The sequence below is a fragment of the Euprymna scolopes genome, chromosome 11 (genome assembly GCF_053919585.1).
Source record: "Euprymna scolopes isolate OS-2025 chromosome 11, ASM5391958v1, whole genome shotgun sequence".
In the NCBI taxonomy this organism is placed as follows: domain Eukaryota; kingdom Metazoa; phylum Mollusca; class Cephalopoda; order Sepiida; family Sepiolidae; genus Euprymna; species Euprymna scolopes.
In genome coordinates, this window is record NC_136492.1 from 124,256,338 (window position 1) to 124,278,518 (window position 22,181).

The window sequence follows — 22,181 nt, forward strand, 5'->3', positions numbered from 1 at the left end:
TATTTTCTTTAAATGGCTTCAAACAGGAGTCCCTTACGTTCAACGTGCAATATTTCTTTGCTGGGGGTAAATATGAGTACAAGAAAAAGGTTGAACTTTGAATGAAAATATAGGCACTTGAAAATATATCTGAAGTTCAATATATAACAAAAATAAAAATAGGACAAATTATTTTTTATATGATAATCAGGAGCATCGATACTATTTATCATACCCATGATGATTTTATATAATATAATAAATACGTGTTATAATATATACAAACTAAGGTTACAGACGAATGTATTAACTACTTTTTTTGTAATCGACTCACTGACATTTTGGAGACGAACACAAAAAGAAAGCCAGGCAATATAACAAAGATAACCGGCTAGTTATCAGAAAAGAGAAAATTCCAGTTAACTGAAATGACCAACTTATTAATCAGTCAAATATATTCATACAAAGAGAACGTGCCCTTTTAAATTAGTTGGGAATTTTTCGTAGTATACACGATAGAAGTACTAAAAATACAACTGAAAATTGATATATCATTTAACAGAATGGAATTTATATATCTATATGAAGTCTCCAATATAGTATAAATACATTATTGCTAATAATATAATTACTATTAAGACCGTTACCAAAGAAGATATGAGGCAACTCAACGAACAGATGAGCAGAGAATGATAATCCACGAATAGATGATGTTGATCAAATATACGTGAATAGTAAACATGAATAGAAGATGACTCTCTTCTATATAATATAATGTGTACGACTAAAGAATAATTAGTGAATTACACAACACACATCACAGAAACGCATCTCTTCAGTGAAAAACACTTCATATATTACTTTGGCAGAATTGTATTATACTTAACAAAATGAAACACGATTTAGTATTGTATATTTCGCTTTTCCAACAAACTATGGAATATCATCCACAAATATGATAAACCGAAGCAATTACATGTAATCGGCCTATAGGCGGAAAGGGTTGTAAAAGGTTGAGAAAGTTGAAATGACGCTCATATTAATAATAACACTAAGTACAATTTCCAAAAAAATCTTTAAAATCTAGCAAGAGCTTGTTATCCAAGGGTGGCAAACTATGCAACTGATAACAGTAAGTAAACGTAAAAAAACACCAACAAGACATTTTTTTATGCTGACACTAATTTACATAATATAAAGACCCCGAGAAATGAAAGGAAAATAGAGGAGGACTACATAGAATAACAAAAAAAAAATCCAAATATTAAAATTTGAAGTGACCTCCAACAAGTTTTATGTTAGCATAAACTGGAAAGCACACCACATTATTGTGAAGTTTAAATGCAATGAAATGACCGAGGAAGTAAAGCACTTCACATACCGAATATGCGCATGAAAATGGAATCGGACATAAACCAGGATAATTCCTACCCAAAGTTGAACGAAAACCATTCATCGTTTAAAGCAAGCATTCAACGGTACACACCTGTTGTGCAAGCGTAAACACTTTGAAAATTTTATGGAGGGAGATGAAGAGCAAAAAGAATCTGAAAAGGACCTCTTGTTATTAAGACACCAAGGAATGCAATATTTCATGATGATTGTGTGGTTACTTTTAGTGAGTAGCGTCAAAAACTTTGAAACTACTATGATATACTATTGCTATCAGAACTATTAATGGTAATTCATATTCGGGGTTTCCATCAATGCATTTCATTTTGTCTATAATTTTGGGAAAGTGAAATTATACTCTGGCTACTACTTATTATTGTGTGTACTATATCAAACCATAGTTTTAATACTCAATCTTCACAGCTACGTGTTCTCGTCTTATATAATACAAGTTCAATGACACCATTCTCACATTTTCTTCAATATACGTTCAATCTTTCAGTATTTTACTCATTCCGGAATTATCTCTACTTTAAACATTCCATTTATTATATATTAGCATAAAACACTGAACACTGTAGTAAGTGTAATATAAAAAAAAAACGGGTGGTATTATTGATATAACATGTTTTTTACCCACTGAACATTATTAATGAGTGCGAAATACTAAGTATATTAATGTGCATTGTTTTTTGCGTATAAAATAAAACGAACAATAATATCATGTACGGATTATATACCTATATGATTGCATAATTATTACTAGACACCTTATTAGCTATCTAGTATAATAAACAATTGGTTATGCTGGAGAGCACTATTATACACAAACATGCAAAGATATAAAAAAAACTAGAAAATGATAAAACATTATGGCACATATTTCTATATATTTGATTTAACAGAGATCAACATTCTTGTTTGTTCATTAAGGCAACGAAATACTTTTTGAAAATTGACGTAATTACTATTATTTTATTTTATTATTTAACTTAAATTTGTGTGAATTAATTTATTCACACATAAAAGAGCAAGCTTGTGCAAAGCATGACGGAATATAGAGAATGAATATTTACAAAAGTGTTACCTGCAATCCTTTGCTTTAAAAGATAATGATTTGTTCATAATTTTTATACATAGTTTACAGTGTGTTGTAATACTTAGAATTAATATTCTCGCTACATTCCACACGCTAATAACCCCAGCGTATATATATATATATATATATATATATATATATATATATATATATATATATATATATATATATATATATATATATATATTTATATAAAGACAGAGACAGAGATATATTCAATTTAATAAAAAGTAAGTATATATTCTAAATGATTTTATTATTTCATCTATAGTTCAATTTTACACTATATATATATATATATATATATATATACACCCACCCATACACACACCTACACCCACCCACACACCCCCCCACACACACACATATATATATATATATATATATATATATATATATATATATATATATACATACATACAAAACATGGATACCTAGCGTTGCCAGAGTCGACATGAAGTTCAATTTCGCCACACCTACTATACAAAGAATATTGAGCACTTTTTCATTAAAATGTGTAAAAGCCAAATTAAAAAGGAATGAAAACGCGAAAGTGTCATCTCCCCCCACAAAAAAGAAGTACATGACTAACTCTTCACTATATATTTCGGCAGAAGGGATACGAAGAGAAGCTATTCTCCGGACATTGGGCACCATTTAAAAGTATATTCCAGTTTAAACGAATTTCTTTTATGCTATCATAGTCTGGAAAGATTTGTCTTTACGGTCTGTTGAAACTAGAACAAACTGTAAATAATTTAATTTAAAAAAAAATCAAAGTTGAATTTGTGTTAACCGAGTGTTTATATTATAAAAACGATGAGTTATGGATTTTTGCCTTATTAAAAAAAAAGAAAATTGTTAAGATGTCAAAAACACGAGAAGAAATACAATCTGGTAAAAAATGTAAATGAAAAATTGTTGTTTTTATTTGAAATATAATAACGTAGCTGAATTAAATTGTTTGCTTATTTTAAAATTAAAATTCACTGGAACACAACGTGAATCGCGAAAACATGGAAACTAATTTATGTACACTAATTCAAAAAATAATACATGATAGTTTTTTTTTTTAGTTTTCATATCACTCGGGAACAAAAAGAACAACGTTCATACCAAGGGAAATAACTCAAACAGATTCATAGAAGATAGATTCTGGTTAAAATAAATAAAATTAAATAGGTTATAAATATAAATACAATTTAGGTAAAAAAAAAAAACTTTAATTGACCACTAAAAAAATAAAGTCGATTTTGTTTTCTGTAATATGCAAATGGCCACCCCTCTTTAATCTTATATTTTACAATAATCATAATATACATAGGAATGACTAGTATGAAAAAGTAATGTATTTTTGTATATAGTAATCAACTTTTGAACAACAAATAAACAAACAAGCATAGACAAATATGAATTGATATACCCATATATATGTATATATATATATATATATATATATATATATATATATACATGTATATACTCTTCAGAAAAATATTAAACCATCAAGTGCTATGGACATATGTGATTATAAGTCTTACAAAATATTATTGGCAGCAATATTCTGTAAGTACTATCCAAAACAGATAAAAATTGTAATAATGTAAAAACTAACTTATCCAAAGAATTCTTTAGAATAGCGGATACATATATATATATATATATATATATATATATATATATATATATATATATATATATATATATTTATATATATATATTACCTGAAGGATAACAGTACAATATAAAACAAAGAAAAACTTTAAGGTATCATACCATACAATCCCTAATCTAGCACAGACGCTAGTCGCAACAAAAAACATGATAATTAAACAAGCTCAGAATAGTCTCCTTGATTTAATACCTAGAAATAAATGTAACTGCCAAAAAAAATGAATTCCCTCTTAATAAGGATTGCACGCACAAAGACGTGGTATACGCTTGCAAAGTCAGGCATTTGCCGAACCATGCAAACAACCAATTAAATGGAGAAAATAATTAATATAATCAAAGCATTCAGGACACAAGTACGTATAGTGATACCTATGGTCAGTGTTTTAATAACAACAACAACAATCAGGATAGCAGATATAATAAACTAATTCCTAATAAAAACTAGAAGATTAAGTAACCCAACTTCTGAATATAAGATTCACTAATTCTGAGACTGATAAACCACTAAACAATAATACAAGTTTTAAAACATTCACTTATATAGGTGCAACTTCAAACTTAATAAAAGTAAGAATTTCAAAACATTTGCATCTATATATATATATATATATATATATATATATATATATGCGAAAATGTATGTGAATGTGTTTGTATGTATGCATGTATGTATGTATGTTTGTGTGTCTGCTAATAACTTTTGACGGACACAACAAAAATTTGCCGGACGACAAATATCGAAAAATCGGCCCAAATTTCCCATCAGAAGTGCGTCAATTGATCCATTTTCTGCAGGGGGGGCAAACAAGTGACATTTTAATTGTAAACATTACATATTTTTTAATCGATGTACAACTACCCCTAAAAATGCGTCCGTAAACTCTTATACATAAATATACACGCGGCCGTTTATTTTGGGTCAACTTGTATTTAAACCCGCTGAGTTATGTCACGTGATCTTGACGCCAGCAACCTCCAATGGCCGTCAGAATTTACAATTTAAAAATGTTGGTATCGGTAAAAAAAAATAATTAAAGCTAAACTATGAATTCTACGCTATGGCTACGTTACCAAATTTATTACCACATTCAAAATAGGTAGATACGATAGTTTAACGAAAAATAAAGATAAAAAAGTGTAGTAAAAAAATACGCTTACAATAATATAAACGATCGAAGCTTTTTTTACAAATAAAAACAGCCAGACGCCAGTTTCTAGTCTTTAGAGTAAGGCAGACGAATTTAAAGAGCGAGAGGGAAGGAGAGAGTGAGAGTGAGAGAGAGAGAGTGAGAGAGATGTCTAGACAGATTCGACAGGGGAAGGGGCAACAACACATGCGTCAGATTAGGTCATGACGTCGTGACCTGATCTACTTTAAATAGTTGATTAACCGAGCAGACTTTATATACGCCGCTTTAGCGAAGGTGGGTAAGGGCTTGGTTCATTATCTAAACTTTTGGGTTCGAATCGTGGTGTGAGATGTTTTTTTTTCGATTTTTTAAATTTAAATTTTGAACCCTGTATTATTTAAGCCATTTTTCACGTAACGATCGCTCGTTCGTCTTGTTGTGTTTACCCCCCCCCGCTCAATTAAAACGTTGTTTTCTATTCTTACTTCGCTTATAACAATGCTTACATCGTCATCGTCGTCGTCTCAACGCTCGACTACTTTCAAACATCTTTCACTTCTGGCTGGCCGATTGAATTTTCAAACTTTGCCCAAGGGGTTCGACCTGGATCCTACCCCGCCGGCTTCGTTTTTATTTAACACCTTACATCCCTACAAACACCCGGGCAACGCCGGGTACCCCTCGTATATATATATACATATATATATATATATATATATATATATATATATATATATATATATATATATATATATATATATAAGCGAAACTTTGTTATGTGTGTGTTGGTATGTCTGCTAAAAGCTTTTGGCAGACTGAACAAAAATTCACAAACTCGGTCTCATATGAAAGCCCCATCCTTCGCTCGACGAATATCGAAAAATAGGTCAAAAACGTAAATTTTTCCAACCTAAAATCAGCTCTTTTTTACGGGGAGGGCAGCCAAATCCGTCCTCTCATTACTAGATCGGTTCTTTATGTCATAAACCGATTTAGTTTCCACATTTGAAGAACTTACACAATTTAATGTACATCGTGTTAGCTCAGTGGGCTAGAGCGTAAGATCATTATCTAAACGGTTTGGGTTCGAATAGTGGTGTGAGATCTCTTCTCTTTTATCGATTTTTAAATTGTAATATTGAAGCAGGTATATTTCAGCCATTTTTTACGTAACGTTCGATTTTCTGTTTTTTCATACTTCGCTTATTCTTAGGTTTTCATTAATACCCCCTCCCGCGACAAACCATACACACCCAAAATCACCCGGCGAACGCCGGGCACCCACATATTTTTTAAATGTTAATATCGAAATAGGCTTATTTAAGACATTTTTCACGTGTTTTGTTGGGGGGGTAGTTTTAAGATTATTTAAAGAAGTGTTAACGTTCGTGTTTCTGTTTTCTTTTTTGTTTCTGGTTTTCCGATTTTTACATTTACCATCGTTCGTTTGCCTTATGTAATTTTTTTACTTCGCTTATTCTTACATTTTTATTAGCTTTATTTATCAGTTTTTTTAAAGTTGTTTTAACGTTCGGTTTTCTGTTTTCTTTTCTGTTTTTTTTTTACTTCGCTTATTCCTATTTTTTCAAGAACACACCCCACCCCCGCTCGATCACATAACCTCAATACGCTCTGCCAACGCCGGTTACCCCCAGCTTGTCTTCTATATATATTAAAGCGAAAATGTATGTATGTATGTTTGTGTGTCTTCTAAAATCTTTTGACCGACGGAACAAAAATTCACAAACTAATATCGAAAAATTACCCAAAAGGACCATCAGAAATGCGTCAAATGATTGATTTTCTGCAGGGGGGCAAAAAAGTGACATTTTAAAGATTACATATGTTTAAATCCATTTATAGCTGACACAAATCAATACGGGCGTCCACTCTTTTACATAACGTATACACGGGACCGTTTATTTTGGGTCAACTGGTATTTAAAACCCGCTGAGTCATGTCACATGATCTTGATGTCAGCAAGCTCTAATGACAGTCTGAATTAAAAAAAAAACATCTCGTTATCGGTAAAAAAATTAACTCTCACACAAGGTAAACTATGAACTTCCACGCAATGACAACGTTACCAAAGTTATTAGCACATTAAAAAATAGTAAGATACGATAGTTAAACGAAAAATAACAACCCAAAAATGTGAAGTAAAAAAATAATAAGCTTACAAAAATATATTAACGATCGAAGTTTTTACAAAAAAGCAGCCAGACGCCATTTTCTTTTTTAGTAACAGTCTTTAGAGTAAGGAAGACGACGTGAGAGAGAAACATACACAAACGCAAACAGAGAGAGAGAGAGAGAGAGAGAGAAAGAGAGAGAGAGGCACACAGATAGAGAGAGATGTCTAGACAGGAAATGAAATAAGTAATTTAATAAGGCTAATGTGAAGTGAAAAAATAAAATAATGCTACGTCATCTAGTAACGCACCCGCGATGACCTCAGTTAGTGGATATCTGTCAATGAATCCTCTTTCCTCGCTTTATAAGCCTTATTTTAACACTATAATCAACACCTATTACTCTTGGCCTACACGGTTAAGTGGTTAGAGTTTGTTTCAACTCCGCGTCGAGGCTCTCGGGTTCAATCCAGCCTCACGACCAAAACTATTTTTTCTTTTACATCTTTATACACGCGGGCAACGTTTCTTTATTTTTTTTTACTTCGCTTATTCTTTAGTTTACTTTTCCCTCCTATACACACAGCGGTGCTACTTTCGCTGTTTTTTTTTGTTTTGTTTTTTCCGATTTGTTTAACATCGTTTCAGGGTTATTACTTATCCACCCATACACACAGCTACGAACACCCGGTCAACGCCGGGTAACCCCCGCTAGTTTATATGTCCGGAAAGCAAAATGTGTCTGACCATGGCGCGTGTGTCTCGCAAAAGCTTCTTTCGCCCACGCTCCCGGGGTCGTCACGATCGCTTATAACTATTTATATATCATCTACGATTTGGGAATGCGGGTTCCCTCTACATTTATTTACGTCGACTTCTATGAGATTCGCGGTATTTCACTCTGTCGAATGTTTGTTCTGCTTTTCAGCATGAATAAAGTTAAACTAAATTCAATCCGTACGTTCTCGGCATCGCGTTGGGAAACATTCAGAAGCAATCAGATTTGATCAATCTGGGGGCAAACTCCTCTCATATCAGACGGTTTCTACGCCATCTGGACAATGGGGAGCTCCTTTCCCTCTCCCCAACATATGTTGGGGAAAACCAGTACAAAGTTGGGTAAACAAACCCAAGTTAACTGCGTGACTTCTATTTGACCTCAATAATTATGTCAAATAGAAGCAGCAGAGTTAACTTTTATTGTTATTATTTTAACCCTCCCCCGGAGTTTTCATTTACCCAAAATCACACACACCTCATAACACCCGGGCATCGCCGGTAACCCCCTGCTAGTTAATTCAGAAAAGAAACATCTCAATAATAATAATAATAATAATAATAATAATAATAATAATAATAATAATAATAATAATAATTATAATAATAATAATAATAATAATAATAATAAATTAATAATAATAACAGGACATCTTTAACTACATTAATTATAGATTGAGGCCAAAAAAATCCCCTGTTTAATTAAATGCAGTATACTGAATAAATCTAGATCATACACAGTAGAAAACAAAGTGTAATCATTCTTTATCCGGAGCAGTTTACATTATCAGCTTCACTAAAACTATTATAAATGACAAGAACTACATAGTGTCCATATGTAAACATGAGAAAAAAAATTAATACAGCCAAGTAAAAATAAAACAACATAGATTGTGTGTATACCTGTAAATGGATGAAAACATAACACTAAATATATATCACTTTTTTTACTAAAAACTAAATAATCAGTCATAATTTAATTAAACCTATAATCAAATATATTCTTATTTTCATTTTATATAGATACTCGCCATACACGCATTTACATACTATAATTTAAATCCCAGCATATAACTTACGCGTCTAGGATTCGAATACTATTTTAATCTCGTTTTTAGCATCTATTAATTAAGGAGTTTATAAATTGTGTCCATTTTTATCACCACCAAATAGAGTAAGCGTTCTCAATTGGAAGGTATTTCCCTATTTACGTATATGAATATGAACGGATAACACTTAGTAATGCGTGATCTTTATGGTACTAAAAAAACCCTGGTCTTAAAGGCATAGTTCTGTTACTCTATTTTATTTGATTTACTTAAGAATTATTTTAGTTTGATTGATTAATATTATTATTTTTATTATTATAATCATAATTGTTACCATTAATATTATCCTTAATTTATATATATATATATATATATATATATATATATATATATATATATATATATATATATATATATATACATGTTTTCAGTGTAGTATTACTATTTATATTATATTTTTCGGTAAAGTATTATCATTAGTATCATATTTATAACAGGTTTTAGTAATAAGCCTAAATTTAGTTTTGCTAATTACTTCCACAGATTTTATAGTTCTAATTTTTTCAGTTTAATATTGTCCTGTAGGGGATATTATCGATACATGCAAAATTAACCAGAACAGGACTGTATATATTAGATAAGCTTATTTTGAGTTTACCTGATTTAATTTCTTTAAGCGGGAATTTCTATTTGACATGTTTATTGTTTATTTTCTTTTTTTTCTTTTTCTTTCCTGCAAATGTCTAGACTTACATTCGTGTTCTGACCTATTTTTGCGAACTCGCACTTTATTCATAAAGGCTTATTGACTGTGTCTTCTGTTAATCTTCCTTTCTAATGCCCTCCTCTATTTCCTCATGATTATTATATGTGTGTTCATCTTTATTCATTAATCTACTTCTATCTCTTCCCTTTTATTTTATTTTATTTAATCACATTTTATATTATATTGTTTTTTTATTACGCGTAAGCATTTTCCTTTCCTTACTTTTATATCCCCTTTTTAACAATTTGTTGTTATTGCGGAGTTGGCTTTGATTCTCATGTTCCATAATTATAAAAAATAGGAACTTATATATTTATTATGACACAGAACTACCGGAAATATATACCTGTTTTACCGTCCCATGATATACGCAACGAACATTTCTCTAGAAAGATACCTACTTTAGAGCATTACCTTGTGACGTGGATTACTCTAAAGTAATCTACAAGACATTAACTTCGGATTTTACTATGCAGATTGAATGTAATTATTTATATCCTTTACATTAAGTTTCCTTACACTATGTTATTTTAATACTTACACACCTTTTAATTGTAATTTTCCATGTCTCGCTGACTTTGACAAATAAGGAGTAAACCATTTACCTTTTTGCTAATATTTTCTCCTCTGAAAAGATGGTAGACATCCTTAGGATACGGAGTTATATTTAAAAATGTGTTCGTTTATTTACACAGATTAATACAAAAAAATATTTGAAATGTATACATTTAACGTCATACATTTTTAAGTTCATTGAATGACTAAAATGTACTTAGCCCGTGACGGGTAGGCGACAATGTATATGGATATATGTGCAACCATGGTGGTTGAGCAAAAAAAAAAAAAGTAAAAGTAAAATTGCGAACGAACAAAAAGATCGTAGTAAGCAGGCAAGATCGAAAGTTTACTGCGAAGGAAGAAAATACATTGAAAAAACGTAATGCGTTAGCTGTTTCGCTTATCACAAAACAGGAAATGACGTAGTTTCAATTTACGTTAGAGAGATGCGATGACTTCCGAAAATATCGGATAAAAAACCAACCATTTATGGTAGAAAAACGCCTATTTAATTGTGATAAATTAATGTATCGATATTTGTCGTACGAATGATCGACTTTAAAATGATCCAGATCTAGTGAAAATCCGTCACCTCTGTCGGGAGGTATTGCGAGACATAAACACATACATACGTACACCCATATAAACGTATAATTAAACAGACAAGTGAGCTTTATATATATATATATATATATATATATATATATATATATATATATATATATATATATATATATATATATATATGTACATCTCTCTATATATATATGTATGTGTTTGTGCCCATTCCTACGGTCCGTCTCAAAAGAAAAAAAACATAATTCCTGCATGGACAGCAACACGTCCAATTTTAAAGCACGTGTATACTCATGCCTTACTAAATCTCTCAATAATGGGCACTGTCTTTGGTCAAGTGGCAAGAAGAAGTCAATCTCTAAACTATTAGCTATTGATTCTTACATATAATTGGAATATTTGAAAGAATCATAAACTTATCTATATAAAGGTTTAAAGATTTTATTTTTTTTATTACTGGGATTTATTAAATATACCTTATTCTCTCTAATGTTAACTACTTGTGTGTACATTCATATGTAATTATGCGTGTCTGACTTGCATTTGGTTCTGCATCATTTTCTAATATTTTACGAAGTATGTTACAATATTTTTGTATTCACCAACATGTTTAAACATGCAATGTTTTCGCAGTACTGCCTCATATGACTATAATCTCCAGATTTTTATACAGTTGGGTTAGATTTGCATCGTAGTATATAGGCTGAATCAGGAACTAATGACTCTAATTAAGACGAGTCCTCTACCAGAAGAACAGTGAATTATCTACATTATTGGTTTAAAATAGTATCTTGTAATTTTTCTGAGATGTTTTGTTAGAGTCGCCTTTGCTGAGAAACAATCTAGTAATGTATACGTTTTAGCACTGTTTCTTACGTCTGATCAGGATTGCCTTTTGTTCTATCTATATGGCGTCAACATCCGATGATATATTTAAAAATCGGCATGTATTTCAGCTTGATATGTTATATGCAGGTCAAAATAAAGTAGTAAGACCTGGAGAAATGCAAAATGCCATCCAAGTAAATTAAAATAACTAGTTTCCGATGAGTCTCTTCCTAGAGTGGCATTCGTTATTATTTTATCATAATGTTATATTAAGGAAATGCGAAGGAAAAGTATTTTTTGTGATTACCAATATAATATTTTGCGGCACGTGGTGTTTTTAAAGCCAAATGCACCGCTTTGCTTTTCGTTAGAGGGGCTTACTTTAGCTTTCTATTTCAAATATTAAAGTATATCTAAATGATTTTCATGGGAACTTTCCCATAATACAGACTTATAAAATCAGGTTATGTATTTTATATCGTTGATGTAACTATAGTGTTAAAAATAGTTTTGTTTCATGATTATGCTTTTACGTACAACGAAGGGGGAAAAGAACGGGGAAAAACCTGGCGTCTTTCCTGTTACGGCCAATGTCAAACTGGAAGTGAGTAGGTTATAATTAAAGCTAGACAATCGATAGTAGAGGATGACTTTCAAAATAATCGGTGAAAAAAGCCACTCTCTCCCCGTAGAAATGGGTCCTGTTGAAGGTGAAAATATTAACATTTTTGGTCAATTTTTGGATTTTTGTCGTTTGAACTGTCGAAATTCAAAACGATAAATTTGGTAAAATTCATTGCCTCTCTCGAAAGTTTTAGTCAGACATGCAAACATACATGAATACATACATTTGTATATTGGTAACTAAAAGTTTTAAACCTAAACCGATTATAAGCTTGCCCTATCCCTGAATAGCTTTACGTAAAATTTAAAATGTTTAGGCGAGAAATTTTCTGAGTAATTTGGTAGACCCCACAGGGCTAACATTTTTTTAAAACTTTTCCCCCTATTATGGCACGTTACTATTAATTGTTTTGGGCTCAAATCCAGTTTTGAAGTTAGATCCATAGCCGAAGTAATATTTCAATTGTTTATACCCAAAATTGGCGGAAAGGTTTTGTAGAGTCTCAAAGGTTTAATCGTTAGACTTTGACCTTTCAACACTTAATTTAAATTTCTAGCCGCAAACAGATTCATAAATTTTCCCAAATCTCCGTACACTGTATATCAAAGTTCGAATCTGTAGAATTCAAATTGGCAGAGTTATTGCGTAAGGAAATGAACATAGATCAAAGACAGACAAAAGACAGACAGGCACGCCCACGTTTATAGATATATAGATTATTATAATATTATTATATTATTATTCATGGTTATGATTTTATTATTATTATTATTACTAGCTTTACCCTGCCACGCGTTGCAGTGGCTCAATTTGGTGTAATGGAAAAATTTAATAACAGAGAACATGCATGTTTCTTATATTAGTACAGCAATCCACTGCAAAAAGTGAAAAAGGCGGCGAAACTGAAAAAATGGTACTCTTGCAGAATTTGATCTGGATCCTCGAGAGTTTCTGTCAATCATTCATGTTTTTGACTTGACCAACAATCAGTGGATGAAGCCGAACGTAGCAAAAATGTTGAAACGGTAAATGCTTTTTTTGTTGTTGTTGTTGTTTTAAAAAATGTGAGTTAGTAATTAATATTTGGTTGATGGTGTGGGGAGGGGGTACTATACACAGATTCAAAAAGGTCGTCCAAAAGCAAAGAAATGAAAGCAAAGGTAAGGTAATTTACGTTTCTACCTAATTGGATAATTGTTTAGTGTGTTTATGTAATGTAAAATGTTTAATTGGCTCAAAAAACAGAAATGGTCGCGGATTCTTTTGAATACGTTAAGTTTGGGAAAGTAAGTTGAAAACTAAAAACTATACAAAACAGTGCCTGAAACTCACCGAACATATGTTACCATGACATAGGCTGGCATAATCGGTAGGTTTCTGACAGTATTTGTATAGTTTTTTTTAGTTTTAACTCACTTTCTCTAACTTAATCAACAATGTCCACCACCATTTGTAGCTTTCAAATACACCAATAAACACTGTTTTTCGAGCCGACTAAACGTTACATTAAATGAAAAGGGTTTATATTACTAAACACAGATAAAAAGAAGTTGTCAAAAAATTAAATATATAACAAATAAATGTTATCAAAGGCAAGAAAAGTAAGTGTTTTACCTAACTGGATAAGATTTTAGTGTTTTTATGTAATGTATAATCGGTTCAAAAACATTCAATGTTTATCGGTATATCTGAAAAATACAAATGGCGGCAGACTGTATCGAACACGTAAAGTTTGGGGAAAGTTTGGGAAAATGAGTTGAAACTAAAAATACTTTTAGGAACTCACTCAATATATGTTACCATGATGTAGGCTGGCATATAATCGGTGGTTTTAAACTTTTGCTCGATACAGGTGACGACTTTTAAAAATCCCTTTTAGTGATTACCTGGTGTGAGGATATCTGTACAACTAAACGGCAAATCTGCTAAAAAAAATCCGGTATTATTTCACTTTAAGGCCCGTTTCACGTTCATATAGAACGAAATATTTTATTGTAGATTTCGGTGTGCTAAAAACGAATCTGCAAACCGTTTGCGTAGCAAAAAAAAAAGTTTTCATGACATTCATGAAATTACTTTTTCGAAAAGTGGGTGATCACTTTTCAATGTAAATTTAACTTAGAATGAGCACCCACTTTCTGGCCACCTGAGAGAGGGGCATTTTTCTGTTTCTTGGCTAAACAGTTTTTTGTTTGATTTCTTTTGCATGGTAATAACCCCTGAACTCTGGGACTATTTTCCATTTAACAGCCGTAGCCTTCGTTTACGCCATGCGTAAGCATAAACGAAAGCTGTTTAGCCAATAAACATGGGAAAAAATACCCCCTCTCTCAGGTGGCTAGAAAGTGGGTGCTCATTTTAAGTTAAATTTACATGGAAAAGTGATCGCCACTTTTTCGAAAAAGTAATTTCTTCATATCATAAAAACTATGTTTTTGTGACGGAAACGCTTTGTAGATTCGTTTTTAGCTCACCGAAATCTACAAAAAAATTGTGTTATTTACGAACGTGAGACGCACAGCCCTTAATGGAAAATTATATAAAAATTCCGGGGGAAAATAGTTTTCAATAAAAACAGCAAATGAATTCGATAGAAAAAAAAATGGATTCTATTTTTTTTAACTTTCTGTGTGTTTCTTGGCTAAAAAGTCTTTTTGTTTGATTTATTTTGCATGGTATTAACCCCTGAACTCTGGGACTATTGACTATTTCACAGATGTAGCCTTTGTTTATGCTATGCGTGAGCATAAACGAAAACTGTTAAATATGCATTCACGTACCAAACTGCCTTGTCAAAAAAACTTTAAGCCAATAAACACGAAAATAAATGCCCCTTCCTCAGGTGGCCAGAATGTGGGTGCTCATTTTAAGTTAAATTTAGATGGAAAAGTGATCACCAACTTTTCGGAAAAAAATTTCTTAATATCATGAAAACTTTTTTGATACTCCTGGGGCGTTGAATTCCATGGCGACCCGCAGAATTATTTAATGGTCGTTCCCTTAGTACCCCCCTAGTCAAGGCTAACGCATGTGCACGTAACTTTTTTTTATTTATTTACTTACGTGGTGGAGTTTCTATACTGATAGTTTTGTTTTTAATTTTTTCACTGAATTATTATTGATTGAACACTAACCAGATTATGAAAAAAAATTGAAAAAAAAAATCATTTCAACATTTGAAAGGGATACTAACTTTTTAGTTACCACGTTCTGGTAAATCGGTCACTTTTTATTTATTTATTTTTTTTTCTAAATACGGAAGTGTCTTCGGGAGATATAAAATGGTCGCATGTTGACGAAGCAATGTATCGGGAGGCGTACGGGATTAAAAATTATTGGTAAATTTTTAGATTAGGTCCACCTCCTCAATTTTCTTTTAAATGGCGACTTGAAATGGTTTTCGACTATGCTGAATACGAAAATCGCATCGAAATTTTGCAGAAATAAGTAGTTATCAAGATATAAAAAGTTGTATTATGCATTGTAATCTTTGGCGGCCATCTTTTTTACGTGGGTGTATTTGTTTATGGCGCGTGTGCACGCAAAAAGATGGCCGCCAAAGAATACAATGCATAATACAACTATTTATTTCCGCAAAATTTCAATGCAATTTTCGTGATCGGCATACTCGGAAACCTATAAATGTCGTCATTGAAAGGAAAATTGTGGAGGTGGACCTAATCTAAAAAAATACCAAATTATTAAACATTTCTCCAGCATGTTAGTGAAATTTATAATACTTTAAAAAAATTAAAAAGAAACAAAAAAGTTTTGAAAAAAAACTCACCTTTCACAAAAACAATTTAAAAAAACACACAAACTGACTAAATAAGTAAAAAAAAAAAATAATTAAAAATCTCGAAACTTTATTTTCATGAAAACAATAAAAAAAGTCCTGTTCTCTCTATTTTTTTTCTTTGAAACAAATATATTTCTGACTTACAAATGCGGTAGAGACTCATTATTTTTACTTTCTATGGTTTTGATATACCGCGTTTTTATTGCTTACAAAATGGGTGACTGATTGATCAGAACGTTGTAACTAAAAAGTGAGCACCACTTTCAAATGTCGAAATAATGATTTCTTTTTTACATTTTTTTTTTAATAATCTGTTTAATAATCCAGTGAAAAACATTCCAAAAACCTATAAGTATAGAAATAAAGCATGGGAGTATACAACAACGTCGCCTTTCGCACTTTTACAAACATTTTTTTAAAAAAGTAACTAAACCATTTATTGATAATTGTACAAACATTTATTTCTTTACGTAGGCTTAACTCCTTTCATGAATAAGAAAAGTTTTACTCTTTAAGAATAATAAAAGGAAAAAGTTACTGAACATTTATAAAAGGACTTCTTTTCATGAAGGCCAGAGGAATAGTTGGCCGAAAATTCGTGAAACAACAACAATAAATAAAAATGATGCTAATGCAGAGAGCGATCTGCGCTATTTTTCAAAATCATATTTCCACGTTTAAATAACGTTTTACGATATTTTTTTTTATTTATTCAATTGTAAGGTTAAAGTACAGAATAGGTACAAAACATCCTTACCTCGCCATGTTAAGAATGACTTTTTTAAATAATAACATTATTTCAGCACGGATCACTCTCTGCATGAGTAATCTTATATAGAAAAACAAAAAAAAACTCAAAAGCAAGCAACAAACTTGTTTTTTTGGCCTTATATAATAAAGAAAAGATGTGTAAATTAAAAAATGTGGAAGATAAACAAATAAAATATGTTTTTTTTGTTTTTTTTTTTACTTATCGAGTTAACAGAAAATAAAACCTTTCGTCAATTCGTGGCTGTGAACTGAATCGAAGCGGAAGTTCAGTTTTATCAACAGAACAGATTCGCAGAAACGATTAAATAAATATATTTATTTTATTTAATATTTTAATTTTAATTAGGTAAATTTATTTTAATAACATAAAAACATACCTCGACTCTAAAAATGGGTTGTCTTAAAATTTCAAATAAATTGGTAACGTATAAACATGGTTTTATTTGTTTAGAACGAACCAACTTTACATTTATATATATATAGATTATTATTATTATTATTATTATTATTATTATTATTATTATTATTATTATTATTATTATTATTATTATTATTATTATTATTATTTACCGAGTGGAGGTTCATATTGTAAACACATCAACGGGGCAGGTATAACAGAGATAATGTCGATGATGGATAATAACATCCATCTGTACATCATGGCGGCAGTGATGATAATTCTTGAGGATTTCATATTATTAGTACAGTCTGGGAGATATAATGCAACAGTTCGTAACACATATAGAAGAGAGAAGATGCATTATTCTGACCAAGGAAACCCATTGCTTATACGGGGATTATACATGAGTTCGTTTGTTGATAAACATACAAAACACATTTATCTTTTCACTTGTAAAGACAAACCGAATACAGTTTAAAATTATTGATGATTTCTATATTCATTTAGCGGCCGATTGACGATATCAGGAATTGAACCCTGTACAACTACATGGTCTACTCGACTACCGTACACCTCCAGGGTGGATCCATGTCTCCAACTGACTCTATCACTACGTGCTATCTTCTATCCTTATCTGATTATCGATATCTTCGATCCCTCGATTCATACACTTTTTTTCACGCGATGGTCACACCATATCAAGGCCCGGAAGCCACTCAGGGATAATGGTTATTGAATGTACAGTACTTTAGTGTGGATATTTGATGAAGTGTTTACGAAAGGGGCGGTTCATTAGGAATTTGTTAATATTGGATTTGAAGACATCCAAGTTGTAGTCAGGTGGGAAGCAGGCAGACGGAACAGTTCCACATGCGCGAAGTTCAAAGAAAGAAGTTTTTTTTCTTGAAATCCACGTTTTGATTAAGGCACATATAAAGAGTGGGACAATTTTTTTACAGTGGATTCAGCTAGACAGGTGTTTTCGTGCTAGATTGGCGAGGGGGACCAGAGGTTGGAGTTTAGACGAGTACCTGCCATGGAAATAACGATAAAACAACGATAGGCTCGCAACGTCTCTTGTGTGGGAGAGAGGTTGCAGGGTAGAGAAAAGGACATCCCCCACTAAGCCACGAAGTCTATTGTGTACTTTTTCAAGGCAGGATATGCTGTTTTTAGCAGCTCCTGCCCAGATATGGCAGCAGTATTCCATCCTTGGACGTACTTGGCTTTTATATAGATAGAGAATGGCATCAGAGTGAGATCTCTTCTGGAGCGGTAGAAGGATCCCCCCTTCTTTCCAGCGACCTTGGCAACATACTGATGTACGTGTTCTATTTCAGATCAGGAGTAAAGGACACACCCAGAAGCTTGTCAAAACACAGGGATTCTCCCAGACGAGAGCCATTCATTTCAGTTGATGCCCGGTGGGGATCAGAGCGTTGATGATGTAAAGATAAGAGTTTGGTTTTAGATGCATTAAAGGTAAGCAGCCACGACTTCCCCCACTGAACCACCTAAGTAAACACTTCATCAAATCTCCACACTAACTTCCGGGCCTTGATAAGTGGTGATCACTGTGTAAAAAAAAAAAATCTACCCTATTTGTAATTTATGAACCCGCATCGCCCATTTTTTAACTAACGTATTTAATATCCATGTATTATAAAAGGATGGGCAATCGCTTTGTTCCCATATGAATAATACTTAGATATGTCTAATATAATTAACGATCAACTGAATTCCTAAGATTCCAAGTATCTATTATATTTTACATATGTCTAAGATTTTCGATTCAAGGCTTTCCTAATATTTTCACATATCTTGACTTTCTTCTTACGTACATTAGAAGGGGACAGCGTTTCTCATGTTGCATTGTTGTAAAACGTATTATTATCATCATAATTACAGTTATCATTATACAGATAGTAATAATGCGTAAACGTATGATGTGATATAACCGTGTGACTATATAAGTTGATATAAATGCCGACATGATGTTGGTACCTGTTATGGTTGTCTTTTTTTACATAGGCATCACCACATTATCAAGGCCAAGAGGCCACTGAAGGATAAGGGTTAAAGAGTGTACAGTTGAAATTGGACAATATAGTAATCATTAGTAATGAAAATTTGGTAAATTTGATAACTTATATGGAACGGCTCATCAAGAACTTATTTATGTTAGATTTGAACACAACCATATTGTAGTCAGCCGGAAAGCAGGAAAACGGAAGACAATCCCACTTGTTTCCTTAAAAGATATGCACTTTTTTATTGATGGTGGTTCCACTTTATTTTGGTAAAATTTATTACGTTCTCCCCCTCCCCCCAAACACAAAAAAACAAAGAAAGCTCAACCCTGCCATTCGTCCCATCCCCGTTTTCCTTATCAATCTTCCTCACTTCCTGACTTGTTTCCTAACTCAAAATGTACTAAACGTTAGACTGTAACGTTTTTTCCTATTCATTGATAACTCATTACTAGTATGCATTGAAGAAAAAAAAACGATAAAATCCACTATAAAACTAAGCGATTTAAAATATAAAAGCTCGAACAATAAATATCTTGTAGAAGGTACCTGGATGTTCGGCATGAAATAACCATGAAAATGCTTGATATGTTATAAAAGAAAACCAGACAATCAAACACTACAAATAAATATCTGAACATATAGGGGATTGAAGCACAAACCCTGTTTCCGAAATAACTGAATTCAGCGGAAAAATTCCTGAAAAGTGTTGCTATGCCGTAAAACAAACCTGTCAAACCAAACTTGAATGTGAAGATATAAAGAACTTAAAGCATAATAACCGTTTTAAACAGCTGTATTAAATAAGCGAAAAACAAAACAATAAAACTATACTCAAAACATATTCGAAGATCTAAGGAACTGAGCTGTTTCTGAACTAAATTTATTTGTAAAAAAATATAAGCCGGAAAGCGTGATAAAAGCAACAAAACTAAAATATTGTATGATAAATTAACTTGGCTCATAAAAACCGTTCCAATCATAACTGTATTTGGCATTAATACGTCGAAAACGTTTGGTATGCCGTAAAAGAAACCAACAAAATCAAATACTGGCTACACATGCACTTGTACAAAACGTATCATATATTTGACGCGATATATTACTTTATAAGTATGTTAATGTAAACCTATGTTTCTTAATGTTCAGTTTTCATTTTATTAAGTTCAATATTACAAACCAGGATTTTATGTATAAAGCAAAATAATTTTATGTTTCGGACCTGAAGTCTGTGACTGATATAATACTTCCACGATGTTTTTAAGCATACTGAGGTTTAAGGAAAACGACCTTTTGGACGATCTCAATGTTTGTCTAAGAGTAAAGGTAATTTTTAGGACGCAATATCTAGAATGTTGTAAGTGTGAATTAAAAAATTAAAGAGTTATTGACAATAGTAATAATGTTAAAAATTGGAATTAATAATGATTATAATGCAAGCAAGCAATAATAATAATAATAATAATAATAATAATAATAATAATAATAATAATAATAATAATAATAATAATAATACTTTTCTTTTCCCCAGTCATTTTAAAGTTTTCAATTTCAACTTTTTATCCGGCCTAAATATAAGGTGTTATTTTCTTATCTTCACATTTTTAACCCAAAATTCTGAAGTGTCGCTTTCCAATTTCAACACCAGAGCGATCACCTGCTGTATGTTTATTTGCCTGCAACTAATAATCCCCTTATTATACTCGACGCATAAATTACGGTTGGTAATTTTTATTTTTATATTGAACCCTGTAGGAACATGTTTATATTTTTGTATTCTTATGTTTTTAAAGTTTTGTGACTACTAATCATAAGTCATTTAGTTTCATCCTATCCAGGAAATACATACACATGTTTTAAATGATTGTAGCGTGATTGTTGGAATATTTTGCTTACTGTTTTACTTCTTATGAGAAGCATTTGCATTATTTAAAACTTCGCGAATTAAGGATCACCTTGCTACCAGCTTTCGAGTCTGCTGCCGAATAATATTTTTTTGTTGTAAATTTCCTCATCGCATACCTGTTCTTCTCATATATATATATATATATATATATATATATATATATATATATATATATATATATATATGTATATATATATATATACAGTAATACACATATATGTATATACATATATATATTTATATATACATTTTACATGAGAAATTGATGAACATAAAAGTACATAGAAATATGCGGCAATACATATTGATGACACATATTAGAGAATAAAGTAGAGCTCCACACAAAAAATATAACGAACCTGGATTAAACTACTTACATATTAACACACATAGTTTTACTAATATATCAGACCAATCTACATATCAATGTCAATATCAATATCAATGAATATATATATATATATATATATATGTACATATATATATACATATATATATAGAGAGAGAGACAGATACAGAGATATAGAGAGACAGAAAGAGTAGAGATATGTGAACATGTGTGTGTATGAACAAAGTAGAAAGAATGCATTAGTATGTTTTGTGTCGAAGACAAACTTGCAGACAGATATACAAGATTGTTGTAAGACGGAAGCAGATGAAAAGGTGGCTGAATAAAAAGAGATTGATAGA